The 19,042-nt window shown below is 36.6% G+C and overlaps 1 long non-coding RNA gene across 1 annotated transcript; it reads left to right on the top strand.

The window, feature by feature from the left end:
- Window positions 1–13,730: 13,730 nt before the first annotated feature.
- LOC130592196 (uncharacterized) lies at window positions 13,731–17,767 on the top strand. Its single transcript, XR_008970425.1, has 2 exons — window positions 13,731–14,320; window positions 17,503–17,767. It is a non-coding gene; the product is annotated as an uncharacterized LOC130592196 (long non-coding RNA).
- Window positions 17,768–19,042: the final 1,275 nt, after the last annotated feature.

The following is a 19,042-nucleotide window of genomic DNA, read 5'->3' as shown; positions in this document are numbered from 1 at the left end:
GCTGTTGCCTCCTCATCTTGGCCCAAAATCGTAATTTGGCGCTAAATCCTAGCTCGAACATCAGAATTGAACGATTCCAAAGCCTGACATGTTTTGCTTACCATTTCTAAGGGGTTTGTGAGCTTATAAACTGAATCCGTTGAATTCCAATTTTTCGCATCTGTTTCCTACTCATCTGGAACCAAAATAGTAATTTGGGCCTAAATCCTAGCTCAAACATCAGAATTGGGCGATTCAAAAGCCTAACATGTTTTTTACCATTTCTAAGGGGTTTGTGAGCTCATAAGATAAATTTGTTGATGTCCGATTTTTCGCGTCTGTTTCCTACTCATCTGGAACCAAAATCGTAATTTGGCGCTAAATCCTAGCTCGAACATCAGAATTGAACGATTCTAAAGCCTGACATGTTTTTCTTACCATTTCTAAGGGGTTCGTGAGCTTATTAGCTGAATTCGTTGGATTCCAATTTTTCGTGTCTCTTTCCTACTCATCTGGAACCAAAATCGTAATTTGGGACTTAATCCTAGCTCAGACATCAGAATTGAGCGATTCAAAAGCCTGACATGTTTATTTACCATTTCTAAGGGGTTCGTGAGCTCGGAAACTAAATTCGATCTTCTACGCTGTTTCGTGCTCATCTTGGCCCAAAATCATAATTTGGCGCTAAATCGTAGCTCGAACATCAGAATTGTGCGATTCAAAAGCCTGACATGTTTTTCTTAGCATTTCTAACGGGTTTGTGAGCTTAGAAGCTAAATTTGTTGATGTCTGATTTTTCTACTCATCTGGAACCAAAATCGTAATTTTGGCCTAAATTCTAGCTCGGACATCGGAATTGAGCGATTGAAAAGCATGAATCATTTTTTTACCATTTCTAATGGGTTCGTGAGCTCAGAAGCTGAATTCCTTAAACTATGATTTTTTCACTGTTTCCTGCTCATCTTGGCCCAAAATCGTAATTTGGCGCCAAATCCTAGGTCGAACATCAGAATTGAACGAATCCAAAGACTGACATGTTTTGTTACAATTTCTAAGGGGTTTGTGAGCTAAAAACCTAATTTGTTGAAGTCCGATTTTTCTCGTCTGCTTCCTACTCATGTGGAATCAAAATCGTAATATTGGCCTAAATCATATCTTGAACATAAGAATCGAGCAATTCAAAAGTCTGAAATGGTTTTTTACCATTTCTAAGGGGTTCGTGAGCTCATAAGCTGAATTCGTTGAAGTCCGATTTTTTGCATCTGTTTTCGACTCGTCAGGAATCAAAATCGTAAATTGGGCCTAAATCCTAGCTCGGACATAAAAAGATCGATTCAAAAGCCTGAATTGTTTTTTTACCATTTCTAGTGGGTTAGTGAGCTCAGAAGCTGAATTCGTTAAAGTCCGATTTTTCGCGTCTGTTTCGTGCTCATCTTGGCCCAAAATCGTAATTTGGGCCTAAATCCTAGCTCGAACATCATAATTGAGCGATTCCAAAGACTGGCATGTTTTTTTTACCATTTATAGGAATTTGTGAGCTCGAAACCTAATTCGTTGAAGTCCGATTTTTCGCGACTGTTTCCTACTCTTCTAGTATCAAAATCATAAATTGGGCCTAAATCCTAGCTCGGACAGCGGAATTGATCGTTTCAAAAGCCTGAATTGTTTTTATACCATTTCCAAGGGGTTCGTGAGCTCAGAAGCTGAATTCATTAAAGTCCGATTTTTCGCGTCTGTTTCATGCTCATCTGGAACCAAAATCGTAATTTGGGCCTAAATCCTAGCTCGGACATCAGAATTGCTCGATTCAAAAGCCTGAAATTTTTTTTTACCATTCCTGAGGGGTTGTGAGCTCAGAACCTAAATTCGTTAAAGTTCGATTTTTACGCCGTTTCCTGCTCATGTTGGCGCAAAATCATAATTTGACGCTAAATCCTAGGTTGAACATCATAATTGAGCGATTCCAAAGACTGACATGTTCATTTACCATTTCAAAGCGGTTTGTGAGCTCAGAACCTTATTCGTTGAAGTCCGGTTTTTCGTGTCTGTTTCCTACTCTTCTAGAATCAAAATCGTAATTTGGGCATAAATCCTTGCTCGGACATCAGAATTGATCGATTCAAAAGCCTGGAATGTTTTTTTATCTTTTCTAAGGGGTTCGTGAGCTCAGGAGTAGAATTCGTTGAAGTTTGATTTTTTGCGTCTGTTTTATACTCATTTAGAATAAAAATCGTAATTTGGGCCTAAATCCTAGCTCGGACATTAGAATTGATCGATTTAAAAGCCTGAATAGTTTTTTTTACCAATTCTAAGGGGTTCGTGAGCTCAGAAGCTGAATTGAGCGATTCAAAAGCCTGACATGTTTTTTTTACCATTTCTAAGGGGTTTGTGAGCTCAGAAGCTAAATTTGTTGTTGTTCGATTTTTCGTGTCTGTTTCCTACTCATCTGGAACCAAAATCGTATTTTGGGCCTAAATTCTTGCTCGGTCATAAGAATTGAGCGATTGAAAAGCATGAATCATTTTTTTAACCATTTCTAAGGGGTTCGTGAGCTCAGAAGCTGAATTAGTTAAAGTCCGATTTTTTACGCTATTTCCTGCTCATGTTGGCCCAAAATCGTAATTTGGAGCTAAATCCTAGCTCGAACATCAGAATTGAGCGATTCCAAAGACTGACATGTTTTTTTACCACTTCTAAGGGGTTCGTGCGCTTAGAAGCTCAATTCGTTAAAGTCCTATTTTTTGCGTCTGTTTCGTGCTCATCTTGGCCCAAAATCCTAATTTGGGCCTAAATCCTAGCTCGAACATCAGAATTGAGCGATTCCAAAGACTGGCATTTTTTTTTACCATTTCTAAGGGGTTCGTGAGCTCAGAAGCTAAATTTGTTGATGTCCGATTTCGGCATAAATCCTAGCTCGGATATCAGAACTAAGCTATTCCAAAGCCTGACATGGTTTTTTTTTTTACCATTTTTAAGGGGTTCGTGATCTCAGAAGCAGAATTCCTTGAAGTCCGATTTTTCGCGTCTGTTTCCTACTCACCTGGAATCAAAATCGTAACTTGGGCCTAAATCCTAGCTCGTACATCAGACTTGATCGATTCAAAAGCCTTAATTGTTTTTTTACCATTTCTAAGGGTTCGTGAGCTCAGAAGCGGAATTTGTCAAAGTCCGATTTTTTGCATTTGTTTCGTGCTCATCTTGGCCCAAAATCGTAATTTGGGCCTAAATCCTAGCTGGAAATCAGAATTGAGCGATTCAAAAGCTTGACATGTCTTTTTTACCATTTCTAAGGGGTTTGTGAGCTCAAAAGTTAAATTTGTTGATGTCCGATTTTTCGCGTCTGTTTCATGCTCATCTAGAACCAAATTCGTAATTTGGGCCTAAATCCTAGCTCGGACATCAGAATTAAGCGATTCAAAAGCCTGAATTGGTTTTTTACCATTTCTAAGGGGTTCGTGAGCTTAGAAGCTGAATTCCTTAAAGTCTGATTTTTTACGTCTCTATCCTGCTCATCTTAGCCCAAAATCGTAATTTGGGCCTAAATCCTTGCTCGGACATCAGAATTGATCAATTCAAAAGCCTGAAATGTTCTTTTTACCATTTCTAAGGGGTTCGTGAGCTCATAAGCAGAATTCGTTGAAGTCTAATTTTTCGCGTCTGTTTTCTACTCATCTAGAATCAAAATTGTAATTTAGGCCTAAATCCTAGCTCGGACATCAGAATTTATCGATTCAAAAGCCTGAATTTTTTTTTTACCATTTCTAAGGGGTTCGTGAGCTCAGAAACTGAATTCGTTAAAGTCCGATTTTTTGCATCTGTTTCGTGCTTATCTTGGCCCAAAATCGTAATTTGGGCCTAAATATTAGCTCGAACATCAGAGTTGAGCAAATCCAAAGACTGACATGTTTTTTTTACCATTTCCAAGGGGTTCGTGAGCTCAGAACCTAATTTGTTGAAGTCCGATTTTTCGCGTCTGTTTCCTACTCATCTAAAACCAAAATCGTAATTTGGGCCTAACTCCTAGGTCGGACATTAGATTTGATCGATTCGCATATGTTTCATACTTATCTGGAATCAAAATCGTATATTGGGCCTAAATCCTAGTCCGGACATCAGAATTGATCGATTCAAAAGCCTGAATTGTTTTTTTACCATTTCTAAGTGGTTCGAGAGCTCATAAGCAGAATTCGTTGAATGCGATTTTCGTGTCTGTTTCCTAATCTTCTAGATTCAAAATCCTAATTTGGGCCTATAATTTAGCTCGGACATCAGAATTGAACGATTCAAAAGCCTGACATGTTTTTTTTACCATTTCTAAGGGGTTTGTGAGCTCATAAGTTAAATTTGCTGATGTCCGATTTCTCGCGTCTATTTCCTAATCATCTTGAACCAAAATCGTAATTTGGGCCTAAATCCTAGCTCGGAAATCAGAATTGATTGATTCAAAAGCATGAAATGTTTTGTTTACCATTTCGAAGGGGTTTGTGAGTTCAAAAGCTGAATTCGTTAAAGTCCGATTTTTTACGCTGTTTCCTACTCATGTTGGCCCAACATCGTAATTTGGCGCTAAATCCTAGCTCGAACATCAGAACTGAGCGATTCCAAAGTATGACATGTTTTTTTACAATTTCTAAGGGGTTCGTGAGCTCTTAAGCTGAATTCGTTAAAGTCCAATTTTTTGCGTCTGTTTCGTGCTCATCTTGGCCCAAAATCGTAGTTTAGGCCTAAATTCTAATTCGAACATCAGAATTGAGCGATTCCAAAGACCGACATGTTTTTTTTACCATTTCTAAGGGTTTCGTGAGCTCAGAACCTAATTTGTTGAAGTCCGATTTTACGCGTCTGTTTCCTACTCATCTGGAACCAAAATCTTAATTTGGTCCTAAATCCTAGCTCGGACATCAGAATTGATCGATTCAAAAGCCTGAATAGTCTTTTTACCATTTCTAAGGGGTTTGTGAGCTCAGAAGCTGAATTCGTCAAAGTCCGATTTTCTGCGTCTGGTTCGTGCTCATCTTGGCCCAAAATCGTAATTTTGGGCTTAAATCCTAGCTCAAACCTCGGAATTGAGAGATTCAAAAGCATGACATGTTTTTTTTTACCATTTCTAAGGGGATCGTGAGCTCAGAAGCTGAATTCATTGAAGTCTGATTTTTCGCATCGGTTTCCTACTCATCTATGACCAAAATCGTAATTTGGGCCTAAATCCTTGCTTGGACATCAGAATTGATCGATTCAAAAGCATGAAATGTTTTTTTTACCATTTCTAAAGGGTTCGTGAGCTCAGAAGCTGATTCGTTAAAGTCCGATTTATTGCGTCTGTTTCGTGATAATTTTGGCCCAAAATCGTAATTTCGGCCTAAATCCTAGCTCTAACATCAGAATTGAGCGATTCCAAATACTGATATGTTTTTTTACCATTCTAAGGGGTTCGTGAGCTCAGATCCTAATTTGTTAAATTCCGATTTTTCGCGTCTGTTTCCTACTCATCTGGATTCCAAATCGTAATTTGGGCCTAAATCCTAACTCGGACATCAGAATTGATTGATTCAAAAGCCTAAAATGCTTTTTTACCATTTCTAAGGTGTTCGTGAGCTCAGAAGCAGAATTCATTAAAGTGCGATTTTTTGCATCTGTTTCATGCTCATCTTTGCCCAAAATCGTAATTTGGGCCTAAATCCTAGCTCGAACATCAGAATTGATCGATTCAGAAGCCTGAATTGTTTTTTTCACCATCTCAAATGGGTTCGAGAGCTCAAAAGCTGAATTCGTTCAAGTCCAATATTCTGCGTCTGTTTCGTGCTCATCTTGGCCCAAAATTGTAATTTAGGCTTAAATCCTAGCTCGAACATAAGAATTGAGCGATTCAAAAGCCTGACATGTTTTTTTAGCATTCTAAGGGGTTTGTGAGCTCAGAAGCTAAATTTGTTGATGTCCGTTTTTTCGCGTCTGTTTCGTACTCATGTAGAACCAAAATTATAATTTGGGCCTAAATCCTAGCTCGGACATCAATATTGAGCTATTCAAAAGCCTTAATTGTTTTTTTACCATTTCTAAGTGGTTCGTGAGCTCAGAAGCTGAATTCCTTAAATTCTGAATATTTACGTCTGTTTCCTTCTCATCTTGGCCCAAAATCGTAGTATGGGCCTAAATCCTAGCTCGAACATCATAATTGAGCGAATCCAAAGACTGACATGTTTAATTTACCATTTCTAAGGGGTAAGTGAGCTCATAAGCTAAATTCGTTAAAGTCCAATTTTTTGTATCTGTTTTGTGCTCAGCATGGCCCAAAATAGTAATTTGGGCCTAAATCCTAGCTCGAACATCAGAATTGATCGAATCCAAAGACTGACATGTTTAGCTTACCATTTCTAATGGGTTCGTGAGCTCATAAGCTGAATCCGTTAAAGTCCGAATTTTTGCATCTGTTTCGTGCTCATCTTGGCCCAAAATAGTAATTTGGGCCTAAATCCTATATCGAACATCAGAATTGAGCGATTCTAAAGCCTGACATGTTTTTTTACCATTTATAAAGGGTTTGTGAGCTCGGAAGCTAAATTTGTTGATGTCCCATTTTTCGCATCTGGAACCAAAATCGTAATTTGGGCCTAAATCCTAGCTCGGAAATCAAAATTGATCGATTAAAAGCCTAAATTTTTTTTACCATTTCTAAGGGGCTCGTGAGCTCAGAATCTGAATTCGTAAAAGTCCGATTTTGTGCGTCTGTTTCGTGCTCATCTTGGCCCAAAATCGTAATTTGGGCCTAAATCCTATCTTGTATATCAGAACTTATCGATTCCAAAGAGTCGCATGTTTTTTTTACCATTTTTAAAGGTTTCGTGAGCTCAGAAGCAGAATTCGTTGAAGTCGGATTTTTCGCGTCTGTTTCCTACACATCTAGAATCAAAATGGTAATTTGGGATTAAATCCTAGCTCGGACATCAGAATTAATCGATTCAAAAGCTTGAATTGTTTTTTCATCATTTCTAATGGGTTCGAGAGCTCAGAAGCTGAATTCGTTAAACTCCGATTTTTTGCGTCTGTTTCGTGCTCATCTTGGCCCTAAATCGTAATTTGGGCTTAAATCCTACTTCGAACATCAGAACTTAGCGATTCAAAAGCCTGACATGTTTTTTTTACCATTTCTAAGGGGTTTGTGAGCTTAGAAGCTAAATTTATTGATGTCCGATTTTTCGCGTCTGTTTCATGCTCATGTAGAACCAAATTCGTAATTTGGGCCTAAATCCTAGCTCCGCATCAAAATTAAGCGATTCAAAAGCCTGAATTGTTTTTTGTACCATTTATAAGGGGTTCGTGAGCTCAGAAGCTGAATTCCTTAAATTCCAAATTTTTACGTCTGTTTCCTGCTCATCTTGGCCCAAAATCGTAATTTGGGCTTAAATCCTAGCTCGAACATCAAAATTGAGCGAATCCAAAGACTGACATGTTTAGTTTACCATTTGTAAGGGATCGTGAGCTCATAAGCTGATTTCGTTGAATTCCAATTTTTTGCGTCTGTTTCCGACTCATCCGGAACCCAAAACGTAATTTGGGCTTAAATTCTAGCTTGAACATCAGAATTGAGCGATTCTAAAGCCTGACATGTTTTTTACCGTTTCTAAGGGGTTTGTGAGCTTAGAAGCAAAATTTGTTGATGTCCGATTTTTCGCGCATGTTTCCTTATCATCTGGAACAAAAATAGTAATTTGGGCCTTATTCCTAGCTCGGAAATAAGAATTGATCGATTCAAAATCCTGAAATGTTTTTTTTTACCATTTCTAGGGGTTCGTGAACTCAGAAGCTGAATTAGTAAAAGTTCGATTTTTTGTATCTGTTTCGTGCTCATCTTGGCCAAAAATCGTAATTTCAGCCTAAATCCTAGCTCGAACATCAGAATTGAGCGATTGAAAAGCCTAAATTTTTTTTTTACCAATTATAAGGGGTTCGTGAGCTCAGAAGCAGAATTCTTTGAAGTCCGATTTTTTGCATCTGTTTCGTGCTCATCTTGGCCCAAAATCGTAATTTGAGCCTAAATCCTAGCTCGAACATCAGAATTGAGCGATTCAAAAGTCTAATTTTTTTTTTACCATTTCTAAGGGGTTCGTGAGCTCAGAAGCAGAATTCGTTGAAGTTTGATTTTTTACGTCTTTTTTCTACTCATCTGGAATCAAAATCGTAGTTTGGTCCTAAATCGTAGCTCAGACATCAAAATTGATCAATTCAAAAGCCTGAATTGTTTTTTTTTGCCATTTCTAAGGGGTTCGTGAGCTAAGAAGCTTAATTCGTCAAAGTCCGATTTTTTACGTTTGTTTCGTGCTCATCTTGTCCCAAAATCGTAATTTGGGATTAAATCCTAGCTCGAACATCTGAATTGAGCGATTCAAAAGCTTGACATGTTTTTCTACCATTTCTAAGGGATTTGTGAGCTCAGAAGCAAAATCTGTTGATTTCCGATTTTTCGCATTTGTTTTCTACTCATCTGGAACCAAAAATGTAATTTGGGCCTAAATCCTAGCTCGGACATCAGAATTGAGCGATTCAAAAGCCTGAATTAGTTTTTTACCAATTCTAAGGGGTTCGTGAGCTCAGAAGTTGTATTCGTTAAAGTCCTATTTTTTGCATCTGTTTCGTGCTCATCTTGGCCCAAAATCGTAATTTGGTCCTAAATCGTAGCTCGGACATCAGAATTGGTTGATTAAAAAGCCTGAATTTTTTTTTCTTACCATTTCTAAGGGGTTCGTGAGCTCTGAAGCAGAATTCGTTGAAGTTTGATTTTTCACGTCTTTTTTCTACTCATCTAGAATCAAAATCGTAATTTGGGCCTAAATCCTCGCTCAGATATCAGAATTGATCAATTCAAAACCTGAATTAGTTTTTTACTATTTCTAAGGGGTTCGTGAGCTCAGAAGCTGTATTCGTTAAAGTCCGACTTTTTACGTCTGTTTCCTGCTCATCTTGGCCCCAAATCTTAATTTGGTCCTAAATCGTAACTCGGACATCAGAATTGATCGATTAAAAAGCCTGAATTTTTTTTTTTACCATTTCTAAGGGGTTCGTGAGCTCAAAAACTGAATTCGTTAAAGTCCGATTTTTTGCGTCTATTTCATGCTCATCTTGGCCCAAAATCGTAATTTGGGCTTAAATCCTAGCTCGAACATCAGAATTGAGCGATTCAAAAGCCTGACATGTTTTTTTTCCTTTTCTAAGGGGTTCGCGAGCTCAGAAGCTGAATTTATTGAAGTCCGATTTTTTCGCGTCTGTTTCCTACTGAGGCAGCGTTCCCTTCAACTTATTGGCCCTGAACTTATTGGACCTTTTCTGAACTGAACTTATTGAACCTGAACCGAACTTATTTGAACTTATTAAACCTGATTGGACCTGATTCAACTTATTGGACCTGATTGTACCTGATTGGAACTTATTAGACCTTATTGAAATTTGTTAACCTTATTGAATCTTATTAGACCTTATTGGCCCTGATTGAAATTTATTAGACCTTATTGGACCTGATTGAAATTTATTAGACCTTATTGGACCTGATTGAAACTTATTTGACCTTATTAGACAAAAACAATTGACCATTAATAACATAAATGTTACCCTGAATGTAAATACTACCCCTTAAAATTTATTATGAAGTAATAATTATTAAATTCGTCCTTTAAAAAAATAATAACTATTAATTATCTCTTATAATAATTAATTTAACAAAAAAATTTACTATTTATATATTTGTCTATACATAACTTTGACCACTAATATATCTAATACTCTTGTTTTGATTTTATAAAGCACTAATGGAAAATCAAAAGTTGATTAACATTTATTGCTAACAAGTTAAAATTGGCACATATGAAAAATTCTCACTCCACTTTCATTTATGTGAAGGTAGTAGAATGCATTACCTCCTTATCTCTCACTCTACATTTATATCTTTCATTGATATTAGTAACGAAAATATGTTATCTCTAGTTATTTAAAGATGAATTGTAAAATATTGTAATTATAATAATCATTATTGTTAACCTTAATTATTTGACCATGATTATACTATTATTTAATAATAATATAATCACCTAATAGTAATATGAATAATCAAATAATAGACAATAATACAAGTATAATATTAAACATTGTGGTACTTTAATAAAAAATTCTGATAATAACATAATAAGCTAATAGTAATATGAATAATAAAATAATAGATAATAATACAAATATTTAATAAAATAATAGACACTAATACAAGTATAATACTACATAATCATTATATATGGTACTTTAATTAAAAATTCTAATAATAACATAATGGATAATAATACAAATATTTATTGAACATTGACTATTTGTACCTTATTAGACCTTATGGGAAGTTATTGGACCTTATTAGACCTGATTGGAACTTATTGCACCTGATTGGAACTTATTGGACCTTATTAGACCTGATTGGAAATTGTTGCCCTTATTTGGCCCTTATTGCAACTTATCTAAACTTGTCTGAACTTATTGGACCTGAAACTTAATTTTTTAAGTTGAGGAGAACGCACCCTCATTTGGAACCAAAATCGTATTTTGGGCCTAAATCCTACCTCGGATATCAGAACTGAGCGATTCCAAAGTCTGACATGTTTTTTTTTTTAACCATTTTTAAGTGGTTCGTGAGCTCAGAAGCAGAATTCGTTGATGTATGATTTTCGCGTTTGTTTCCTAATCATCTGGAACCAAAATCGTAATTTGGGCCTAAATCCTAGCTCGGACATCAGAATTGATCGATTCAAAAGCCTGCATTGTTTTTTGTACCACTCCAATGAGTTCGAGAGCTCACAAGCTGAATTCGTTAAAATCCAATTTTTCGCGTCTAATTCGTGCTCATCTTGGCCCAAAATCGTAATTTGGGCCTAAATCCTAACTCGAACATCAGAATTGAGCGATTCCAAAGACTGACATGTTTTTTTTACCATTTCTAAGGGGTTCGTGAGCTCAGAAGCTAATTTGTCGAAGTCCAATTTTTCGCGTCTGTTTCCTACTCATCTAGAACCAAAATCGTAATTTGGGCCTAAATCCTATCTCGGATATCAGAACTGATCGATTCCAAAGCCTGACCTTTTCTTTTACCATTTTTAAGAGGTTCGTGAGCTTAGAAGCAAAATTTGTTGAAGTCCGATTTTTCGCGTCTCTTTCCTACTTACTTGGAATCAAAATCGTAAATTAGGCCTAAATCCTAGTTCGAACATCAGAATCGATCGATTCAAAAGCCTGAATTGTTTTTTTCACTATTTCTAAGGGGTTCGTGAGCTCAGAAGCAGAATTCATTGAAGTCCGATTTTTCGCATCTGTTTCCAACTCTTCTGGAATCAAAATTGTAGATTCGGCCTAAATCCTAGCTCAGACATCAGAATTTATCGATTCAAAAGCTTGAAATGTTTTTTTTTTACCATTTCTAAGGGGTTCGTGAGCTCAGAAGCTGAATTCGTTAAAGTATGATTTTTTGCGTCTGTTTCGTGCTTATCTTGGTCCAAAATCGTAATTTGGGTTTTAATCCTTGCTCGAACATCAGAATTGATCGATTCAAAAGCCTGAATTGTTTTTTTTACCATTTCTAAGAGGTTTGTGAGCTCAGAAGCTGAATTTGTTAAAGTCTGATTTTTCGCGTCTGTTTCGTGCTCATCTTGGCCCAAAATCGTAATTTGGGCCTAAATCCTAGCTCGAACATCAGAATTGAGCGATTCCAAAGAGTGACATGTTTTTTTACCATTTCTAAGGGGTTTGTGAGCTCAGAAGCTGAATTCGTTAAAGTCCGATTTTTTGCGTCTGTTTCGTCCTCATCTTGGCCTAAAATCGTAATTTGGGCTTAAATCCTAGCTCGATCATCAGAATTAAGCGATTCAAAAGCCTGAATTGTTTTTTTTACCATTTCTAAGCGGTTGGGGAGCTCAGAAGCTAAATTTGTTGGTGTCCGATTTTTCGCGTCTGTTTCCTTATCATGTGGAACCAAAATCGTAATTTGGGCCTAAATCCTAGCTCAGACATCAGAATTGATCGATTCAAAAGCCTGAAATGTTTTTTTTACCATTTCTAAGGGGTTCATGAGCTCAGAAGCTGAATTCGTTAAAGTCAAATTTTTTGCGTCTGTTTCGTGCTCATCTTGGCCCAAAATCGTAATTTGGGTCTAAATCCTAGCTCGAACATCAGAATTGAGCGATTCCAAAGCCTGACATGTTTTTTTACCATTTCTAAGGGGTTTGTGAGCTCAGAAGCTGAATTCGTTAAAGTCCGAATTATTGCGTCTGTTTCGTCCTCATCTTGGCCTAAAATCGTAATTTGGGCTTAAATCCTAGCTCGAACATCAGAATTAAGCGATTCAAAAGCCTGAATTATTTTTTTTTACCATTTCTAAGGGTTTTGGGAGCTTAGAAGCTAAATTTGTTGGTGTCCGATTTTTCGCGTCTGTTTCCTTATCATGTGGAACCAAAATCTTAATTTGGGCCTAAATCCTAGCTCAGACATCAGAATTGATCGATTCAAAAACCTGAAATGTTTTTTTTACCATTTCTAAGGGGTTCAAGAGCTCAGAAGCTAAATTCGTTAAAGTCCAATTTTTTGCGTCTGTTTCGTGCTCATCTTGGCCCAAAATCGTAATTTGGGCTTAAATCCTAGCTCGAACATTAGAATTGAGCTATTCAAAAGCCTGGCATGTTTTTTTAACCATGTCGAAGGGGTTTGTGACCTTAGAAGCTAAATTTGTTGATGTCCCATTTTTCGCGTTGGTTTCCTAATCATCTGGAACCAAAATCATAATTTGGGCCTAAATCCTAGCTCGAACATCAGATTGAGCGATTCCAAAGACTGACATGTTTAGTTTACCATTTCTAAAAGGATAGTGAACTCATAAGCTTAATTCGTTGAATTCCGATTTTTCGCGTCAGTTTCCTACTCATTTGGAATCAAGATCGTAATTTAGGCCAAAATCCTAGCTTGGACATCAGAATTGAGCTATTCAAATGCCTGAATTATTTTTTTACCATTTCTACGGGGTTCGTGAGTTCAGAAGAAGAATTCGTTGAACTCCGATTTTTCGCGTCTGTTGCCTATTATCTGGAATCAAAATCGTAATTTGGGCCTAAATCCTAGCTCGGACATCAGAATTGAGCGATTCAAAACCCTGAATTGTTTTTTTACCATTCCTAAGGGGTTCGTGAGCTCAGAAGCTGAATTTGTTGAAGTTCGATTTTTCGCGTCTGTTTCCTGCTTATCTTGGCCCAAAATCGTCATTTGGGTCTATGTTCTAGCTCGGACATCATAATCGAGCGATTCAAAAGCCTGACAAGTTTTTTTAACATTTCTAAAGGGTTCGTAAGCTCAAAAGCGGAATTCCCTGAAAGCCCGTTTTTTCGCGACTGTTTCCTGCTCATCTTGGTCCAAAACCATAATTTGGGCCTAACTTAAAGTTCGGACATTATAATTGAGCGATTCCAAAGCCTAACATGTTCTTTTACCATTTCTAAGTGGTTTGTGAGCTCAGAAGCTGAATTCTTTAAAGTCCGATGTTTCGCGTCTTTTTCCTGCTCATGTAGGCCCAAAATTGTAATTTGGGCCTGTAGCAGGCTTGTTTTAAAAGCGTTTATTAAAAGCTAATGATAATTATTAAGTTAATTATTTTCCAGATACTCTTATTTAATTTGAGTTGGAATATGGATATTTATCTTGTCATGTTTGTAATATATTTATATGTTTAATTTTATAAGGTTATTATTATTATTATTATTTTGTATTTTGGGTTTGTGCAATTAGTTGAGCGGTGTTTCACAAATTTGAAAAAAACCAAAGTCGGTTTCATTTTGTTGGTCTTATCCTCACCCTTTCTTTAATTGGGAAACCAAACCCCAATTTCCTTTTCTCTCTCTCCCCGTGTGAAACCCCAATTAAACCCTAAACTCATTTCTTCCTCTCGGTGCCCTGCTTTTCTATCAAAACTCTCACTCCCAATCCCCTGTTGTTACCCTTGCTGCTCGTCGGAGCCGTTTGTGTGGTGCTGCTCGTAAGCCACCACACCGCTGCTGTTCTTTCGTGCTGCTGTTGTTATTCGTGGTTGTTGTTGGTGGTTTTGCTGCTGCTCTGAGTTGTTTCTCGACGAAAAATCGCCAGAAGCTTGTCGATGGCGTCGTGTTGCTGCGGTTTAGCCTCGTTGGCTCTCCGTCACCACTCGCCAGAGGCCCAAACTCCCCTCCCTTGTTCTTGCTCTCGCTGCCGCTATTATTGGTTGTTGCTGCCGCCTTGTGCCTGATGCCGCCGTCGACGCCGACGCTGTGTATGGGTGTTTGTAATTTGTCGAGTACCAAAGGTGCTAACCTTTCTAATTTCTCTTGTGAATTGAATTTATATTCCATTGAAGTTATAAAATTGGGTTTTGCTTATGAAAATGTTCGATACTTGATTATGTTAATTTTTAAATTAAAATGAACTAATGTTATTGTTGTTTGTTGATATGTTGTTTTGGTGACGGCAGTTGTATCGTTATTGTTGTGTTATCGTTGTTGCTGTGTTGTTGTTGTCGTTGTTGTTGTGGTGGTATTGAGGTGGTGGTGGTGGTTATGGTTGATGTGCCGCTGCCTTTGGGCGTATGTCAATTGGTATAAACCTAAGTCATCTTCGTTCTCTTTTTCTGATTTCAGAACTCAAATTCAGTGTTATGAGAATATAGTGGTTTGATAATTTTAATAGTTCAGCTTTAATATTGGTGTGAAGTTGCACAAGGAATGATGATTTGTGATTGGAATCCAATTTGACAATTTGAAATAATGATCTTGTTATAGCCTTATAGATAATACTTGGTTTAATTGGAGACACTTTATTCTGTATTACGTATGAAATGAGTAAGAGGTAGTCTAAATCCTTATATTTCCTATTAGAAGACAAATCTCATTTAACGCATTAAAAGAAGACTTCTAAATAGGGTATATAGTGAAGTATGATTAGTGGGTTATATATAGTAAGATAACTTATTAAGTGAAGTTCGATCATTAAGTTAGCTGTCTCACTTACATTGCTAGATAGTAATTAGGTTGGAAATAGTTAGACTTGTTGTGTATAATTTAAATACAGAATTACAATGGAAGAATGTAGTAGTATAGCTAGTATGAAGTATGATTATGTTTCTTGTTTCTAGGATTAAAATACTACAAACTAAATACTGAGATAATAATGATTTCAGTATATGAAGGTCAAGGTGTGTTAGATTGTCTGTTAAATATTTAAGTTGAAATCTTGTTGCTTTATAGTTCTAAGTGAACATTGCTATTATTTACAAGTGACCTAAATTAGACTGACCGATGTAGTAATGTGTTATAATAAGTGGATTAATTTGATAAGTTAATTATGTTCTATTTATAACTTGGATTATGTTTCCTAGAATTTTTGGATTATAGCTTTAAGAAGAGGTTTAATGAGACGAATGTCTACAACAAGGTTTATGTTTGAATAATTACTTTCTAAAAAGAGTTTGTATTATAACTGGAGGTGTTCAATGATGCTACGTGGAATAATAGTTTGAATAGACAGTTTAAATGGTTAAACCTAATTAATAACCTTATGTTAAGTCGGAGAAAGGAGTAACTAATTACTACTAATAATAAGAAGAGTATGGGAGTTGGTTTACTAAAAATATGGATTATATTAGTGAAGATATGGTTAATAAAGTATTTTAGTTCGATAACTATGCACAGAATGAGATAATAAAGTCGGCTTATTTGACTAGCGATTCACTGAGTAAATTAATGTGTGTGTTTAACTACATAAATCATTATAAATTGTAAATTACTTTGAAGAAGTCCCACTTAGATAATGAAATTGTTTTAATGAGATAAACTCGCTCTATATTACCATGAGTATGGTCTGTACTTGGTTTTATTACTGATTATGTTAATAAGAACTCAGCTAATGGTATAACTTGGATCATATTTAGTTACTTATAATCAACATGTGATCGATGAAGCTTGAGTTGTATGTTTTAAGTTAACTCTCCTTAGATAATTCTAAGACAGAGACTGTGTATTGTGATTGTTGAGGGGACTTGATAACTGATATTATTATCTAGATGAATATAGATTGACAATTATGAAAAGAGAAGTAGTATGAACTATCTATATGCAAAGGCAAGTGTTGTGTGGAATTGGCTTGATAACTCTCGTTAGTTAATTCTAACTGAGAGACCTAGTGATATTGTTGTGGATATTTTATCGACATGATTAATTACTACCAGTTGTGGCTCACGAGCTTTATGATGGTAATTGGAATTGAAAAGCAGAGATGTATCAATTTGAAATACGTATTTATAATAGTTTTATGTTAAATGATTATGGTTATCTACGAGGGAAATCACTTGGTTTGGTTCGTTCTTCAAAGATCGTTATTGAGGATTACTAAATTGTTGGATGAGTTATATGAATGATCTGATTGAGTTACGAAAGAAAATCGAAAGGAATCTAAAAGGGGAAAGTAGCCTCGTCTGAGTCGATGGATGAGGTGACATGAACAGTGCCCCCATGGACTGTGAACCTTGGGGGCCCCATAGGGAAACCTGCCCATTGCTCTGTGGGGCGATAATTGGGCGATATATCAGGTAATGTGAAACCTGTGGATGGCTGGTTGAATCAACGGAAAAATGTACTCAGGACTAGTTGCGGTTATTGGCCAAAAGTAAAGCGAATGGTTGGGTGACGACCCCCACTGTCGGAGTGTAAGCATTGTCTCCTCCGTCGCGTTCTCTTTCCCCCTGGTTAAAAATAATACTATCGCAAGTATGAAAGTTATTTTGATATTGGATTCCCCATAAGGAATCATATCAGGTAAGTAATGAATGTTTATTCAGTATATGAACATGAATATCAATAGTGGTTTCCTAATAATGAGGCATATCTTGGTAAGTGATACTAATGTTGGATTCCCGATAAGGAATCGTATCTTGTTATTTAGATTTCCGATAAGGAATCGTATCTTGTTATGTGGATTCCCGATAAGGAATCGTTATAGTGAAAGTTATGATATTTATTGCCGATAAGAGGTTGTTTATAGAATATAAGAAAGTGATTGATAGAATATGAAGGCATAAGTGTGAATTTCCATTAAGGAATCGACTAAAGGTAATGAAGAATATTGTTTATATCAAAGTTGGTGACCTCAAATTGCTACTATGAAATCGTGGTGAGTCGAAAGGTTGATTAAATGAGAATGCAAAAACATGTCATTGTTGGAAGTCACCTTATTGTGTTTGTTACTATGTGATTAGTGATGTATTCTGAAACGAGGAATTGGATAGATATATAATATGTATGTTCAACAAGAATATTGTCGTTAAGCATGCTATGATTGGTATGATTGTTGAACTTATGTTGATTGCGTGAAAGTTGTTTTCAAGTAAAAGCCAGCAAAGCACGTGTTAAGCTTATTTACGGGTTAGTACTCAGCTTTGCTGATGTGTGTACGTTGTTTTGTCATTTCTATGGCCTGTCACTTGGTGGGTGGCAGTATCTTAAATGTTTCAGGTTGCAGCCGTGAGTTAGTCTTTTATCAAGTTGAAGCTGATACGAGATGGTGCAGTATTATATTTGTTATTAAAGTGAGGATGCTCCACTTGTAATAGTTAATTGTTTATTTTCTATAATCTATTTCTTCATTTAAGAATCGTTAGCTAGTGCTCCTAATTTCCTGTTCGTTGTTGCTCCGCGAAAGCATTGAGGTTGTTGGGATTTGGAAATATTTTTATACTTGAAATTGTAACAGGTTTGAATTATATCTCGCTTTAGCGTTGTCCTATTTTCAAAGGAAATTCTGCCAGATTTTCTGTAGAAATTTATGAGAATAGAGTCTCAGAAACAGAGCGTTGTTGTATTAGTTAATCAATTTGAATAGAGTTGGGAATTGAGTTCCACACTCTCCGATTTATTTCGGTGAGTGTGATGGTAATAGTCCGGGTTATCTCGACTAGAGTCTCTTTCGCTATGCTTAATCCTTTGTAAGCTGGTTGAGGAAATCCGGGTTGTTACAGGGCCTAACTCCTAGCTCAGACATCAGAATTGAGATTCAAAAGCTTGATATGTTTTTTTATACCATTTCTAAGGGGTTTCTGAGCTCATAAGCTAAATTTGTTGATGTCCGTTTTTCCTAATCATCTGGAACCAAAATCGTAATTTGGGCCTAAATCCTAGCTCGGACATCAGAATTGATCGATTCAAAAGCCTGAAATGTTTTTTTTACCATTTCTAAGGGGTTCGTGAGCTCAGAAGCTAATTCGTTAAAGTCCAATTTTTTGCGTCTGTTTCGTGCTCATCTTGGCCCAAAATCGTAATTTGGGCCTAAATCCTAGCTCGAACATCAGAATTGAGCGATTCCAAAGACTGACATGTTTTTTTTACCATTTATAAGGGGTTCGTGAGCTCAGAACCTAATTTGTTGAAGTCTGATTTTTTGCGTTTGTTTCCTACTCATCTGGAATCAAAATCGTAATTTGGGTCTAAATCCAAGCTTAGACATCAGAATTGAGCGATTCAAAAGCCTGAATTGTTTTTTTACCATTACTAAGGGGTTCACGAGCTCAGTAGCAGAATTCGTTGAAGTACGATTTTTCGCGTCTGTTGCTACTCATCTGGAATCAAAATCGTAATTTGTGTCTAAATCTTAGCTCGGACATCAGAATTGAGCGATTTAAAAGCCTGAATTTTTTTTTTTACCATTTCTAAGGGGATCATGAGCTTAGAAGCTGAATTTGTTAAAGTTCAATTTTTTGCGTCTGTTTCCTACTTATCTTGGCCCAAAATCGTCGTTTGGGCCTATGTCCTAGCTCAGACATCATAATTGAGCGATTCAAAAGCCTGACAAGTTTTTTTAACATTTCTAAGGGCTTCGTGAGCTCAGAAGTGGAATTCCCGAAAGTCCGTTTTTTCGCGTCTTTTTTCTGATCATCTGACCCCAAAATCATAATTTGGGCATAACCCCTTGCCCGGACATTAGAATTGATCGATTCAAAAGCCTGACATGTTTTTTTAACCGTATCTATGGGGTTCGTGGG

This window comes from Beta vulgaris, chromosome 7, assembly GCF_026745355.1.
Source record: "Beta vulgaris subsp. vulgaris cultivar EL10 chromosome 7, EL10.2, whole genome shotgun sequence".
Taxonomy (NCBI): Eukaryota; Viridiplantae; Streptophyta; class Magnoliopsida; order Caryophyllales; family Amaranthaceae; genus Beta; species Beta vulgaris.
This window is presented reverse-complemented; position numbering and strand designations above follow the sequence as displayed.